Source organism: Dermacentor andersoni, chromosome 8 (genome assembly GCF_023375885.2).
Source record: "Dermacentor andersoni chromosome 8, qqDerAnde1_hic_scaffold, whole genome shotgun sequence".
Lineage (NCBI taxonomy): Eukaryota > Metazoa > Arthropoda > Arachnida > Ixodida > Ixodidae > Dermacentor > Dermacentor andersoni.
Genome location: NC_092821.1, coordinates 56,203,659 through 56,219,836, shown reverse-complemented (window position 1 = coordinate 56,219,836; position 16,178 = coordinate 56,203,659). Strand labels below are relative to the sequence as shown.

The 16,178-nt window shown below is 45.8% G+C and overlaps 1 protein-coding gene across 1 annotated transcript in view; it reads left to right on the top strand.

Moving 5' to 3' along the window:
• Window positions 1–3,476: 3,476 nt before the first annotated feature.
• LOC126538927 (uncharacterized) overlaps window positions 3,477–16,178 on the top strand; it is a 169,753-nt gene continuing 157,051 nt past the window's right edge. Inside the window, exons 1-2 of the mRNA XM_072289678.1 lie at window positions 3,477–3,502; window positions 13,621–13,685. The gene's annotated coding sequence lies outside the window, so the exon portion shown is untranslated. The remainder of the gene's footprint in view (window positions 3,503–13,620; window positions 13,686–16,178) is intronic.

Genomic DNA, 16,178 nt, shown 5'->3' with positions numbered 1-16,178 from the left:
CCTTCATGCTGAGCTTTTATCTGCCATTGAGGAGAGAGTAGAGACCCAGTGTTATGTGTAAATATTCGGAATTGTGTAATGATGCTTCCTTAATTGTGCAATGTCAGTCGCAAATGCGAAATGCCATTCAGAAATGTACAACAATGTTTCCTTGCTGCTTGTGTAATATGCTTTCTACCAATGAGATTGTGTAATGTCAGAACTACTCAAAATAATTTAAAAGAAGAGGGGGATGACGTTGTATCGGGGTTTCGAAACCGAAACCGTATCTGAACCGCCCTCAGGGGGCCCTTACGTAGCGACGCCTAGCCTATTTAAGGCGTGCGGAATTGCAGTAAACACTGTCTGCCTCGGTCTTCGTCTGCCTCTCTGTGCCCCTCTCCGGCTGCCGTGCCGGCGTGCCCAACGTGCCCAGCGTGGCGTTCATGGCGGCCACGCGGACGTAACAGCGCGTAAGCATGACTGAACAAGGACGTAGTCAGAAGCAGACACACAAATACAGCGCGGTCTCTGTGTTTCTGTTTCTTTCTACGTCCACGTTGAGTCACACTTCCGCACTCTATCATTGCTACTTCAGTTAATAAGCGGTTGATTACAAGTTTATACGTCCGATAAAACTACTATCATAACTTCTTACAGCTATCAACTAATTTGCTATCTCAATCATTGCGTCGCCTTTCGGGCACAACTGCGATTTTTTTTTTTTATGCTTACGGCACCAGCATATTTGTTCTGTCTTCATCAGGCGCGGATCTTTTTCATAAATGTAATGCCGTTTTAGAGGAATTTAGCACGTGGACAGCTAATAGCCAATTAAAGATAAATACAAAAAGAACCAAGGCTGTAATTTTTCATTCGGTAAGTAAACATGTTTGTGTAATAGGTAATCTTTTCCGCTGCTCAATGTTAGAGAGAGTTAGCTCTATTAGGGTATATCGTGCTCATTTTTCAAAATCACTGCAGCGGGATCAGCTTGTCAATACGATATTGCAAAAGGTAAGTGCGATAAGAGAATTCTGAACCCAAAGTGCTACTTATTTCCAAAGTTAGACAACATTGTTGATATATAATGTTCTCTTCGCTTCGCATCTAAACTACTGTCATTGGGTCTGGGGGAGTACTACACAAGCCTGTCGCCGTTATTAGTCGTGCAAAAAAAAAGAGTTTTGTGAATAATTCAGTATGCGCCAATTGGGCACTCTACTGCGGAGCTCTTTAAAGTATTTGGAATAATTAGGGCACAAGCCACATATCAGCATAGATGGCTACGTGAATGTCGTCTAAATTTTGACTGTTATAATTATCTCTGCATGGCGTTAGTAAATCTCCATCCGAAGGAAGTATCATATAAAACAACAACATCAGAATTATGGAATGTTCCATAGTGTCGCACTGGCTATGGCCGGCAAATGTTTCACAACAAACTCCCACGTTTACTAAATCACTATGATAGAGAACAAATTGATATTCGCGAAGTAAAATGATCTGACTTGTACGCGTTCTTCTTTGCTTAAAATTTACATTTAGAGGTGTTTATGATTTTTAATTATATTGTTTACTGCCACTATTACTACGCGTACGTTGTTATGAAATGTTAAGTTGGCGTTCGAGGCTGATGCGAAGAGATATGTGCTAACCCATGACGTCCTGTGTATGGTAGTAACGAGTGGTGTGTTTATTTTTATTTAGGCTTTTGTCAAAGTGTACCACAAAATGTAAACAAAATACCTGGGCCTCTGCTGCTGTCTTCACCAGCATGGGTGCGAAGGACTCCCTCAAGCCATCCTTGGTTGATCATGTATGTGACACTAGGTGTGCAGCAAGCGAGTGTGCAATTCTCAGCGTTTGCACGCACTGACGAGCCGCGCTTCTCGTTTCGGAGGCCACTAGATGGCCCAGCGTGTTTAAAAGAAGTGCGAAGGGGTTGCGGGGAAGCCGCAAGACATGTTTCTCAGACTTTTTTTTTTTTAATGCGACGATAAATGCCTCAGGGCATACAAGGGTATGTGATGGGGGTGAATAAGGATGATTAAATAAATGAAAAAAGATTTGCTGACTTAATGAAGTCGAAGAGGGATCGATAATGTGGTCCCTGCGTTCAAGCAGTGTAATGGCTCAGATTATGCGGCGAGAGTCCCGCTGCTGCGAGGTGCCGGAGCCTCGTCGGTTTCAGTGCAGGGCGAACCCACAGCAGGTGGTGGATGTCGGCTTTAACATTTCGCGACTTGCAGAGTGGACACTCAGGACGAGCATATAGCGGGCGAAAGTGCGGCCACTTCCTAGTCACGGCAGGAGTGAGGGCTACCCCGACCCGGATCCTCCGAAGCGCAACCTCCTCTGCACGGGTAAGACCGCGGGGGAGGTTTACCGCACACGGAGGTATGAGAGCACGTGTGCGGCCCCGGAGGTGCTCCTTTCTTGTTAAAAGGAGGGTGGCATCATCTAGGTGAAAGAGTTGAGGCAGTGACGATGGAGAGGTCGCTAGACGGGTCGCAGAATCCGCACGGCTTTGGAAGCTTAGAAGGTCGCGTGGGATCCACTCGACACATATTGGCTGCGCGATGCGTGCCGCCAGAAGATGGATCTGTTGGCACATGTCAGGGCTGCGACTGACGCGTCGCAGAAGCCGCGTCGCCTGGAGGGTATCAGTGCGGATGACGATGCGGGCCGTGGGGACCATGGGAAAGGCGGCTGCAGAGCACAACGCTTCTCGGATAGCAAGGAGCTCAGCACAAAAGGAGGAAGGAGGTTCTTGGACTTGAAACCAGGTCGTCTTATTAAGGGCAGGTGCGCATGGGCAATAAATTGCAGTGGTTGTTTCACAGCCCTTAATGCTTGCATCAACGTAAAGGACGATGGAGCCAAGCGGCAGGTGGGCATCTTGAGCTACAATTCGGTCACGAAGCGACGCCGCCGCGTGAGCTGATGTCGGGCGATGTATATCAGTTGGCTTGTTATCACTCAGCTGTACAAAACTCCAGGGAGGAAGAACTGGCGATGGTGGTGGTAGAAGCGAGTTCGAGAAAGCGTAAGCCCTGAGAGCACACGGTGCGTGGGAAAGGCTGGTCTTAAGCTTGCGAGCATCACGTCGCTGCTGCACCAGCTCATCTAGTGTGTTGAGCTGTGCATTTCTAAGACTTGGCATACACTGGTGCGACATTCACTTCGAGTGGCGTGCGCACCCGTCGCGCCCGCGGTGCTTGATGAAGCGGTGCTTCCGCGAAAGACCAATCCCGCTGCCGTACACGCCTCCTACGCAACTTGTGTCCACGATGACAATACGTTGTGTCGCTACATTGATTCAGTGCTAAGCGCATTACCGTCGACAGTCCTCATGAGATGGGTCCTGCAATCATCTCGGAATTGCTTTAGGACTCGCACAAATTAGCGTTTAAATACACGCTTTGCTTAATTGTACATTTTTCATCTTAATTTTCCATATTTATTTTACAATTGCGTCCTTATTTCAGGGAGAAACTGCAAAGGGATCGTGGAACGTACGGTACGTATGACACATTATTATGATTGCATTATAATAATTTCTTCAATAGAGAAATATGACATCCGCGTACTGTAAAGGAAACGTTTGTGACGATGTTTCCTCTTGAATGTTTCAAATTGCTTCACTATTATGAAAATTCTGATGTGGTATTGTTCACTTCCTTTATGTTTACTTTAATAACCTACTTATGGCATAGTCGATTTCGATTTCTAAAAGAACAGAACCAAATCATGAAACATGACATCACCTAGCATAATTACTTAAAATGAGGATAATAGCAACTATACAAAGGAAAAAAAGGCTGATATATAGCTTAACGAATGGGTGAAAAGTTAGAACCTTAAGAAGACATTTAGGTGGTCAAAGCGGATAAATAAGTCAAGCAAGAAGGACAATTAGGTCGGAAAAATATTTGCAAAGGAAAGTGTAGGGCCCTTACAAGTAATACGCAAATGTGCTAAAGACTTTCTGATAGAGGCAGCGTGAAAGTGCCACGATTGAAAACTTTGAAGCAAGAAAATTAATTTCGAAGAAATACAAATATCTGATATAAATATTGGACGTTATACTGAAAAGTCTGATGTTCTGATAGTTTCCGCTGCTGAAAAAAAGAAATTCTATTTGTGAGGGCGAACGCGGTATTCTTTTCCGGTGTAGATTGTTTTCGTGTTCTTGATGTCCATGGGTATATGCGAGTGCTTTGGTCACGTAGGCACACTGCGATTGCCAAACGTTACTTTCCCAGCTGTTAATTTTGTTCTCGTGTTGATTAGAGAGCAATCGTTGAATACGTGTCCTATTGTTTTTATTAACAATCATTATAATTACTTCCTGTTTTTCTGAAAGGATGAAAACGAAGCGAAAATTGTGTGCTCTAGTAGAGATGTAGCGAAAGCCTTACAAGCAAATAATTTAGTTGCTTGTGGTGCTTCATGAAGATCATTTTGAAAGAGCTCTAGCTTTGCCCATGTCTTGCGTGGGTAAAAGGCCCAGTTAAATTAAATTATGGAGTTTTACGTGCCAAAAGCACTTCCTGATTATGAGGCACGCCGTAGTGGAGGACTCTGGAAATTTCGACCACCTGGGGTTCTTTAACGTGCACCTAAATATAAGTACACGGGTGTTTTCGCATTTCGCCCCCATCGAAATGCGGCCGCCGTGGCCGGGATTCGATCCCGCAACCTTGTGCTCAGCAGCCTAACACCATAGCCACTGAGCAACCACGGCGGGTTAGGGCTCATTTAATGCACATATGAGATTGCAGTCAAAGCGCAAAGTCTACGTGCACAGGTTAACTTATTTTCTTACTATCGCAGTTTGTGTATTCTTCGGAGTCGTTTGCCTAATAGCAAAACTTTAGGAGTGAAGTGATCTTACCTAGTATGAGTAAGCGCGGTTGTCTAGAGAATTTTTCGCTTGCGTTGAGCCCATATGTGGGCAAGTAGTCTATGTTAGCGGAAAATATTTGTTCTAAATTATTACCAAACATTTAAAAAAAATATCCGGTGAAAATACTCACGCGATGGCTCTCGATGGTAACGCGATTGATTAGAATCAAACAATGTAGCGATCAGAAGCATTGCCTAAGACAGATTTATTTCAATTTATATTGCGGGAATTAAGCTAAAATAATTATTACAGTCATACACGATGACGCCACAAGGTCACCATAGAATTCAGGGCGTACATGCTTAGATGCCTCACAGAAAACTTCACTAAACGCGACGACAACCAGTTCTCTCTGAAGGGCACCGGAAAATTGGTTTAGCACAACTAACTACAAATGAAGTATGGCGTGATTGCATCAGCGCTTATTTCAATCATAAAGCTGTTCTCTATTGTGAGCTATAACAGCAGGGGTTCTAACTTTAAATAGTCGGACATGCACCTGGAAACTGCGTTCGCACTAAGTGAGTATCACCAGGACGTCCTAGCATTTAGGCGCTGGCAGACCAAAAGGTCCCTGAAGTGCCAAAAGAATGCTAATTGGCTAAACACACGAAATTCGATGTTGCATCATCTATTGGTTAGTCCGATTTATCCGCAGGAAATTTATTTTGTTATATTGGTACTGTTTCACCGACTCTCTAATAGAAACGCTGCTGGCTGTGTATTTGAACTTTCGCATTGCTTTCTTGTTTATTACGCGAGGTGCCTGTTTTATACGCATTTAGAATAACGCATATTAGTGTATGCAAATTGATAATACTGCAGTTGTAATACGTAAATAAGGTGAGAGATTGAAGATCTACGTTCAGGCAAGATGTACGCAGCCGCTTGCAATCTTTAGCGTTAATTAACGTGAGCAGTTAGGGCATTTGAAGATGATGTAGTGGTTGGCAGAGAGCTTGCCGAAATAATTAAAGCTCCGTGTTCCGCTGATTGCGTCTTTAACATTTAATGCGAAACATTAGCAGTGTGGGAGTGGAAAAAAAGTCAAAGGCTTGCGTGGCACACGCAGCACAGTCACAGCGTAAGCTGGACGAGCGGCTTTATAGGAGTTTCATTTTCAGCGCAACGCACTAGTAGGTCTTCGCGGCAAAGTCTCTTCGCGAGAAAGATCAGAACTGCCCACGTGGTGTTGAATGTAAGCTGCAGATTGCGCTGCAGCTTCTCGTGCTCTCTGCACAGCTGTCTGCTCAGCCAGATGTTTGCGTGGTTGTAGCTGCGCGCCTTGCTTTACGATTCCCTTCTACAGCAGCGGTTCCATAACGTGCACAGAAGAGTAAACACGGGAATCCAGACAACGTAGCGCACATATCACATCCGTTGATACATCGATGATGTTGCTGTTGATGGTGATGATAATGGTGGTTTATTGGTATCCCCTTCGAAACGGACTGGTGACAAATAGCCACCTAGAATGCTTGAGTAAACCAGGCCCGGCTACCCCCAGCACGCAGTGACTCCAGCAACACAATGACGGAAGTTTTTGTTGCATGGATTTCTGGCCCACACACGAATTTAGAAACACAATACACCATTCTATTACAGCATTAACTGTAAAGCAATTGCATAATTAATAAAGGGAAGATCAGACATCCACCCGTTCGTAGCAATTGCTACAAAGGAAACCAATACGGGTTCCTCGAAAGAAAAGCCTCGAGGTTGATGAAAAATTAGTCCTCGTCCGGGACTCGAACCGGGGACCACCGCTTTTCCGTGGCAGCCGCTCTACCATCTGAGCTAACCAGGCGCCTAGCAGATGGTAAGGCGAGATGGTAAGGTAAGGTGGTTCGCCTTACCCTCTGCTAGCCAACTGGTTAGCTCAGATGGTAGAGCGGCTGCCATGGAAAGACGGTGGTCCCGGGTTCGAGTCGCGAACAAGGACGAATTTTTCTTCAACTGCGAGGCTTTTCTGTCGAGGAACCCGTATTCGTTTCCTTTGTAGCAATTGCTACGAACGGGTGGATGTCTCACTCTCCCTTTATTAATGACTTCTCTCCACCTTGCGGGTTTCCGCCGAATTATTACGTCAAAGCGGTTGAGTGCGTCATGATACATGCTAAGTGGACATATCAATGGGAATGTTCCTATTCTTCGCCATATTGAAAAAAGGTTTGGCTGTACCGACAGCACCAATGCCAATGGCCCAATACTTACAACCAACCATAGCACCACTAAAATATTGGCAGAGCCTCTAAAGTGAAAACACTTGCTAAAGTCATGCTTAACATAAAGCATGAATAATCACCGAAATGGAGCGCTGAAATGGCCGAAAGTTCCAAAAAAATTTTAATAAGTCAGATCAATAACACCACTACATAATCAGAATGTTTCTAATGCATGTTCGAACTTTGCTTTGTGACTGTCGGTTATCACAAATTAGCCACTTCACGATTTAGGAAGCTGGTGTAGTTCTACAGGGTGAGGCACTCTCAGACAATTCAGCTTCTTCCTTGTGAAACTTGATCGAAGATTTGGCACCTGTATTTAGAAGGTAAGAAAATATGTCAAAAATACATGTTAGAGTGCAACATCTGTATGACGAAACGGGATGTAACAACTTTTTTAATGTAAAGAAGTGAAATTCGCCTCAACATCTTCCTAAATATGCACGTCTAAAACCTTGATTCATCGAAGTAAAATTATCCAGCCAATAGATTTGCAAAACTTGATTTGTCTCCGAAACAAGAAATGCGCGACCCTTGCAGGCTCAATCAATGACATTCCGCGGGCTTCAGCGCGCATTCAGTGGCGATATTCAAAGCTTTTGTGCGTTTGCGTTGAATGTACCATCCCGAGCCCTGCTCCTTCTCACCGCTGCGCGTAGCTGCGCATGAGTAGAGGTCCATTATCGCCATCGGACTTTCTCTCACTGTGGTACCACGCAGCCTAGTGCAGCTGGACGTGGCCTCAGAGATTGCACCGGGGCAAATTCGGCGACCACGTCTTCCTGTGCGGCACGTGGTGCTGGAATGCGGCAAACGTTGTTGGCATCAACCCATACATATATGACAGGCATATATGGTTAGGCCCAATTCCGTCCTTACCTATATGGCAGGCTGTTCAAAGTGATAAGCGACCGTCACGCGTTGTGTTGGTTAGTGAACTTAAAGAAGTCTTCAGGACGCCTGGCGTGATAGAGCCTGAGATTCCAGGAATATGAAGTCGCTGTAAGATACAAGCCTACACGGGAACACTGTAGTGCACGCTCCTGAGCACGCGCCCCATCGATCCGCCGCCGCAAGACAACGAGGATGACGACGCCTTCCTTCGAGTAATAAATGCAGAAGAATTCGTTGATCAGAAACGAGCATACCTGCAGCTAAAAGGCCTCATCTACTATTTGGAAGGGAACACCGACGTTGTTCCTAGGGCATTAAGGCGAGAATTGTCTTCGTTTTCGCTTCAAAACAATCTACTGGTGAAGAATTTCTCAGTGCGCGCCAACTACCTCCTTGTTCTTCTCTCAGCACCTAGGAATCTCCCGGACGCTATCGAGGATATATGGCCACGCCCGACCGCCGACGTCGCTCGTTACGTATAGACAGGCCGAGACTGTCAGCGACGCAAGAGGCCACCGACAAGGCTAGCGGTATTACTACACCCGGTCGAGCCTTTATGTCGGGATGGGTTTGCTTGGACCTTTTCCGACGCCAACATCCGGGAATAAGTGGATAGTCAGGGTGACGGAATATTTCACCCTCTTCGCTGAAACGAAAGCTCCGCTGAAAGGTAGCGCAGCCGAAGTCGGGAAATTCTTCGGTGGTGGTGCCCCAGAAGTGCTCATCACTGACAGAGGAACGGTCTTTATAGCAGAGTACATCCAATACATTCTGCAATGCAGACATACACGCCACAGGAGGACAAAGGCCTACCTCCCGCAGACGAATGGGCTTTAGGGGCGCCTAAACATGACTCTTTTCGACGTGCTAGCAATGAACGTCTATATCGAGCACAAGACTTGGGATGCTATCCTGCCGTACGCAACCTTCACTTATAACACATCAGTGCAAGAAACAACTCAAATGATGCCATTCAAGTTCGTTTACGGAATGAAGGCGAATACAACTCTTGACGTCATGCTGCCGCACTCCACGGACCAAGAAAATCTCGAGAGAGAGAGAGAGAGAGAGAAACTTTACTGGTCTATTATGAAATGAAACGCGTTAAGCGTCTGATGGGGTGGCTCCCTCTTCGCGGGCTCCATATGCTTCCAGGGCCGCCTGGCCACCTATCTCGAGCACGCTGAAGAAGCCCGACAGCTCGCGTGCCTGCGAATCAAGAACCACCAGAGGACCAATAGCTGGCACTACAATCTTCGACGACGATACGTCGAATACGAGCCTGGAGACCATGTTTTTTTTTTTTTTGAACCCCGATACACTGACAAGGACTTAGAAGCTTTTACGCCACTATATCCGACCATACAAGATCATCCGACGCATTGGCGCACTCGACTATGAGGTCGTGCCAGGCAGCTTTTCGCTATCACAGCGGCACCGCTCACGACCTTAGGAGGAAGCTTTAGCTCGGGCCCAACTCCGACGCGGCATATTCAAAAACATGCGAAACGCAGAAACGCCTGTCAGAGATAACCCTTGGACCGATTTTAATCGGTCCAAGTGTTATCTCAGAAAGACGTAGAAATTGAGTAGAATCCTAGCCGTCACTAACCTATGATGACTACACTTTGCGCTACCTAACACTTATACGGCCTGCAGAAAGTAGGAAATCAATTTCATTCCTTGTTTCATCATTAGGGCTCGTCGAGGTGCGCTTTTTGTTCTTGCGCTTCGTGAGGAAGGTGTTCATTACTCGCAGCTTATTCCTATCCGCGAATTATGCCAACATATCTTCTCGGCTGTTCCTAGAATCGACGGCGTAGTTGCCAATAGCTTGTTGACCAGCACGCTGTTTTCCTACCTCTGCATTTAAGTCGCCTATTTCTGCTATAAACACAGTTTGTACTTTTCTCATCGCTAATTCAACATCTTTATAAAACTGGTCTACTTCATTGTCATTATGACTGGAGGTTGGAGCGTAGGCTTGTCCTTTATTCTATGCCTATTCAGTTTTATTAAGACTACTGCTATCCTCTCATTAATGCTATACAATTCGTCATTGTTACCCGCTATGTCCTTGTGGATTACGACTCCTACTCCGCACTGCTTGTTATGTGGAAGTGCTCTATAGCAGAGTTCGTGGCGATATGTCAGCGCTCTATAAGCCTTACAATTTGTCCTAACCTCACTACGGCCAATGATGTCCCAATGAATGCCTGATTCCTGCTCAAATACTCCTGCTGGGCTAGCTTTATCTGTACGGAACAAAGTTCACATTTGAGACCGGCCACAGTAGTCTGACCTGGCTCACACACATGTCCCCTAAGAGCGGACGCTTCCTCACATGGAGGCTAACTCTACAGGTATACAACTTCAATATCCGTTACAAAAAGGGCAACTTAAATGAGAACGCGGATGGCTTGCGCCGGTTGTCTCGCTAAACCAACGTATTGCCTTCCATGCTTTGAATAACGATGTAGCTCTATTATGCGTTGGAAACCACCTCGTAGCTTACAAGCTTTCCTTGTGAGTTGTCGTAGTCGTTGTTTTCGTTAATTGTTTAGTTTTCCTATGAAAATTTAGGAACGACGACATCACTGTGTCCTTGTCGGCGTTCAAGGAGATATGGCAAGCTGTTTAGAAAGGTTGTTGGATATGCGTTATCAAAACTGAGAAAGTAAAGAGTCACAGGGTTGGGTTTCATATAGTCAGAGCCTGTTGTTTGGTTTGTTCGACGTACGTTCTTTAGTGCACAGGATCCAGTAATTCGTCACGTGGAGCTCGTCGCGAGCGTACTACAAGCGTCATCAATGTTCTACGTGGCGACCCAATTTAGTTCACTGGCCATTGTGAAGTTTCGGGTGAGAAGCTGTTGGGTACGAATCGCATCTAACATCTAACAATCAGCATCTAACCGATGCTGATCGATTCAGCATCGGTCAAGTTCTCCTAGCACAACCACGAGCCGATGCATTCCAATTATGATGCGCTGGTGCGCATGCACCAGGATACCGGACCTGGCAGACAGGCTGGCCATCCCGCCATCGTGTTTTGCGGGTGGAGCTTTCATCTCCCCCCGACACATGTGATGCTTCCCAAACGTGTGCATGGATGCTGGCGCGTTTCGAGGTATTTGAACTTAGCCCCGAGAAAAGCTGCTTTGTAGCACTGTAAAATTGTTGAATGACGACCGGGCGTGGAGGCTACACCGGGCGGAGTGTCCCCAATGCCCGAACATGACCCAACTTGCATGAACTATTGCCTGAAAATAACGACACCTGCACGGGCTCGACGATTGGCTGGTTATAAGCCAGAGAACCATTGGAAAAGGAGAGACATTCATCTAGCCACGGGACGCAGCGTATGATTTGCTGCCGGACATCGATGAGTTGTTACTGTTATTTCACTTGTTTCAAAGTCCTGTACCTAATGTAAAATAAACTTCCGTTCTCAAAGTGCACTTCAACCCCGGTGAACTCCCGCCCTCAACGGCAAGAAAAAATAGGCGACAACATGCTTTTATTACGGGGGAATGATGTTGGCTGACTTTTGCGTGCACGGACATGTCTTTAAGGTTTTTGTTGCGGTGATAGTTTGGTACCGTTGATACCACTGGGAAACCTTTTCTAAGACCTTCTTTACTTGATGATAAACTGGGTAGAATTTTCGCAGGATGATGTTTATGTCTAGAAGCGTATTAGAATATCATGTTCTAAAATGTGATGGTCGTTCAGAGTACGCTGTAAGCTGTGTCTTAGCTAATTCCGACTACCTATCCAACCTTGAAGAGACCTCATCAGCTGTGTCGAGATGAACTTGTGGAGAGTTCTTTTTCTCCTAGCTTTGCTTTAAGGTAATTTAGGTGGTGGATATAATCGTTTTATTCGCTGCATATTCTTATTTGTTTGGCTTATTGGGCAAACATTCATTGCTTGCCGTATCGCGGGTGACGATTGTTGTAGTCTAAATATTGCGGGCTATCCGTAGGTTTCAAGTAAAATGTTGTTGTAATATTTACACTTCCCATGTAAACCGTCGTGTCGTGGAAGTTGATTTGACTGGGCGAATGGTGAGCAGTAGATTTAGTCCTCGGGTGAAAGCAGTTGAAAGGGCTAGTGGCAATTTGGTGAAATGGCATTGCGGTTGAAATGGCTAATGCCATTTTAACCGCAATGCCATTTTGCTTGTGCCGCATTCCAATATTATAAGTATGTCGTCAATATAACGCGCATAGGTGCGCGGTTTTAAAGGGTATGATTTGATTACGATTGCGTCATGCTGTACCATTAAAATGATGGCATACGCCTACCGCGTATCAGACGGCATTTCACTATCACAGTGGCGTAGTTGTGCGTAGTTGTTTCGCTATCACAGTGGCGTAGTCGAAGTTGTGCGACTTAAGCCGTTCTATCAGCGCTAATAGACTTTGGGACTTCGCGTAGGTGAATTTTGGTCTTCCTGTCTTTTTTTACTGTGGTACTTGGGACTTTGTTTTTTTGATAAGTGTCCTTTTGTACTTCGCTCTTCAATTATGTTTGGAGCATCGGGACGATGCTTTTTGATTGACACGTGGACTTGTATATCTTTTTCACGTGAGCACTTTTCACCGTCGAACAAATGTTATCTATTCAGCAAGGCACGCGCTTGCATATGTTGGAGGTTTCTCGAATGTGATCGATAGTTCTATCCGCTGTCTGTTGTCATCAAACCCTTAGTACTGTGACGGCATATATATACGCGACGTGAATGGTTTAGAACCTTCTCGTGGACATGCGGGCACCAGCGATTTCTCTGGAACGTTCAATGGCTTGTGGATAAAAGCCGACGCGCTTGACCGGCAGAATAGATTTTCAATGATCGCCGACTGTGTACTCCGCTATTGTTGTTCTTTGAGTGTTGCCTGCTTTTGAGGGCACAAGCTCGCGCAATAAAACGCGTCTCGGCAGTGACAGCTTGACCACCTTCTTCACCGTCACTACTATGTGACAATATTAAATATAACTTTTTATGAATGCTTCATTACACATCTACAACCACACCTTTCCGAATATTAACCCGAACCGCTGGGGTATCTTTCTGTTCCTCGTATGGTTGGATGCGAAAATTGGGAAAAAAGCAAGCAACCAACACAACTAATTACCAATTTTATCAGCCGCAAAAAGTTCAATTCAAATTGGATGGCGGACTTCGGTGTGCGAGAATGCTGCTTTCCTGCTTAATATTTTTTTTTTTTATTTTCAACGACAATGCGATCCCGCCCGATGTCTTTGAATTAGCTTGCCAAGGCGTCAGTTGTGTCGTAGTGCTTCAGCCTGTAGTTTACCAGTGCTAAAAGAGGTAACGAAACGTGCACCTCAATACCCCAAAGCATTAGGCACAAGGTGACCAGCTGTTATAGCTACGAATACTGCTGTTTCTCGGCGAACATCATAAAAAGCACAATAATACACTGGAAGTGCGCCGCAAAGTATTTCTCTGAAAACGATCCCGTGGGCGCTCGTATGATCTAAATTTCCATTCGAGACCTTTCTTTTGTATATTGCAGATCTGTGTCTGATTTATGTGTAAAATACATGGTTGGATTTATTCTTAATGTTTTGTACATTTCAGAAATACGACGTATCGTGTGACTCGTAGAGTCGATTATCCGGGTGTGGGTGTAAGAGCCTACAACGGTAAGTTAAATAAGATAACTTGTTATTAGATATAAGCACATAACTGTCTGCTGCTGCTGCTCCTCCTCCTCCTCCTCCTCCTCCTCCTCCTCCTCCTCCTCCTACTACTACTACTACTACTACTACTACTGCTACTACTACTACTACTACTACTACTACTACTACTACTACTACTACTACTACTGCTGCTGCTGCTGCTGCTGCTGTCACTACTACTGCTGTCATGAACTGTTCTACTGGACAGCCTCGTCCAGTAAAACAGCTCATGGGCTGTTTGAAATTTGAAAGCGTTCGCTGATACAACCCGTATGTGATTGCATCCGTTGTTTTATGGACGGAAATAAACAGAAATGAACTCATACTTTTACCATGATCCATTTGAAGTAAGTAATATTGTTTTCCCTTTTTACGGAACTATCGTGAAGCCATTCACTCGCACACAAGATTGCTATGAAACAAATTGGCAGCTTTAGATCACATTTTAGCCAATGTTTATTTCATTAGAATGCAATATAGCTAATAAAACAACGATCATGAATGATCACAATATTTTAAGATAGGAAACTAGACATCTCATCACTTAAGCCACACTGGCTATCATGGTGGGGGCATATATATATTCCTTCCACATAATGCAGAAGGCAATTTAGCCGATAATTATGCTCCGGTAATGCCTGACTAAATTGTATTGTCACTGTTCGTAGGTAAGAATGTTTTCTCTGTATGCAGTTGAGCACGAAATGGGAGCACGTCTCTGTTCATTGTCTTTTGTAAACAGTTCCTCTTGTTTGTTTTTGGTCTATGAGCCACCGTACAGGCGTGCTCGAGCTAATCTTTAGCGTCGTCAGGATCGGCTTCCAGGGACTGCTGACCTTGTCCAACACCGCGAACACCCATTGACCACGATCATGGAGGTGGAAGCTACCAGGGACGATGATCCAGCAACAGAAGGGTATCCAGAAGACCTGGCGGATGGATCATGACACACCGCTCGCCGCCGGTGGGGACGCCGCGCTGGCGTCTGACTGAGCACCCCGCCGCCAAGAGACGCAGAATTTGAACCAAACTGTATGACGACGACCCCAGAGGCCCTCACCTCTGCCTATTGATGATTTTAATGTCAGCCTGCGCCTGAGGAACGGTCTGAGATTCGGTGAGTGGCCTCGACACTCTGTGACTCATGCCGTCGACATCGAGGCGAGCCTCAAGAAACAAGAGGTCGACGAACGCCATCTGTGTGTTCGAGCTCAAAACAGCGCCCTCATCAGCACGCCAAGCGAAAGAATCGCGAGCTCCCTTAATAAGATGACATCGCTCACACTTGGTCCGCATCGCTACCATATCTGAAAATACATCGCCTCTTGTCACTTGGAAAGTCACTTGGACAAACACCATGCAAGACTTGGGAAGCGATCACTACATTATTTCCATAGAAACAGAAGACGCAGGAACACAATGCTGGTCGTCAAATGAAGATCACCAACTGGAATCAGCTACGCAAACATCGTGACAAGCAACAGGTGGAAGACATCAAAGCCATAGACCAATGGACCGACCAACTGCGGTGGGATATCGAGCCCGTGACGCAAGCGATCCGGTCGAGAGCTGGGCTCGAGACAATAGAGTCCCGGTTGCTGCGCATATGGGAAGCCAAAACCCACCTGCAGCACCGATGGAAACAATCGAGCCACAATAGGAGACTACGTAAACGAATAGCGCAACTCGACAAAGAAATACAAAAGCACGCGCTTAAGCTGCAACAACAAGAATGGAAAGAGAAATGTGCGGAGATGGATGGCCTACTCACCACGCGCAGCACGTCGCAGATACTGCGGTATCTTATTGATACCGCCAACATGAAGACCACACACATGCAAGGCACATACAAAATCATACATGCTTACCGGGGAACGGAGCAACAATTCCTACGGGATGTGGAACGCCTTTACATATCCCAAACGCCACCGGAAATATATCCGGGCTACTCAGGCGAAAGCAACCCACCCTAGACGGGGAATTCTCCGTTGCCGAAATCCAGGCGGCCCTCGTGAAACTGAACACCAAGTCGGCCCCTGGCCCCGATCGAATATCCAATAAGGCACTACGCGAACTCGATTAAGGATCGATCGAGAAACTCACAAAATATATTAACCAGTGTTGGGCGCACGGCAAGCTACCCCAGAAATGGAAACAAGCAACTATCGTACCGATACCGAAACCTGGTAAGAAACTACAGCTGGAGAACCTGCGCCCCATCTCCCTCATGTCTTACGTGGGAAAGTTGATGGAACACGCGTTTCTCAATAGACTCATGGATTACCTCGAGGACAACGAATTATTTCCACACATCATGACTGGGTTCAGAAGACATCTCGCCACGCAAGACGCCCTTCTGCAACTAAAACATCAAATTATAGACAATCCGGGGCGCTCGACGAGAGCCATCTTCGGGCTGGACCTGAAGAAGGCCTTCGATAACGTTCGCCACGATGC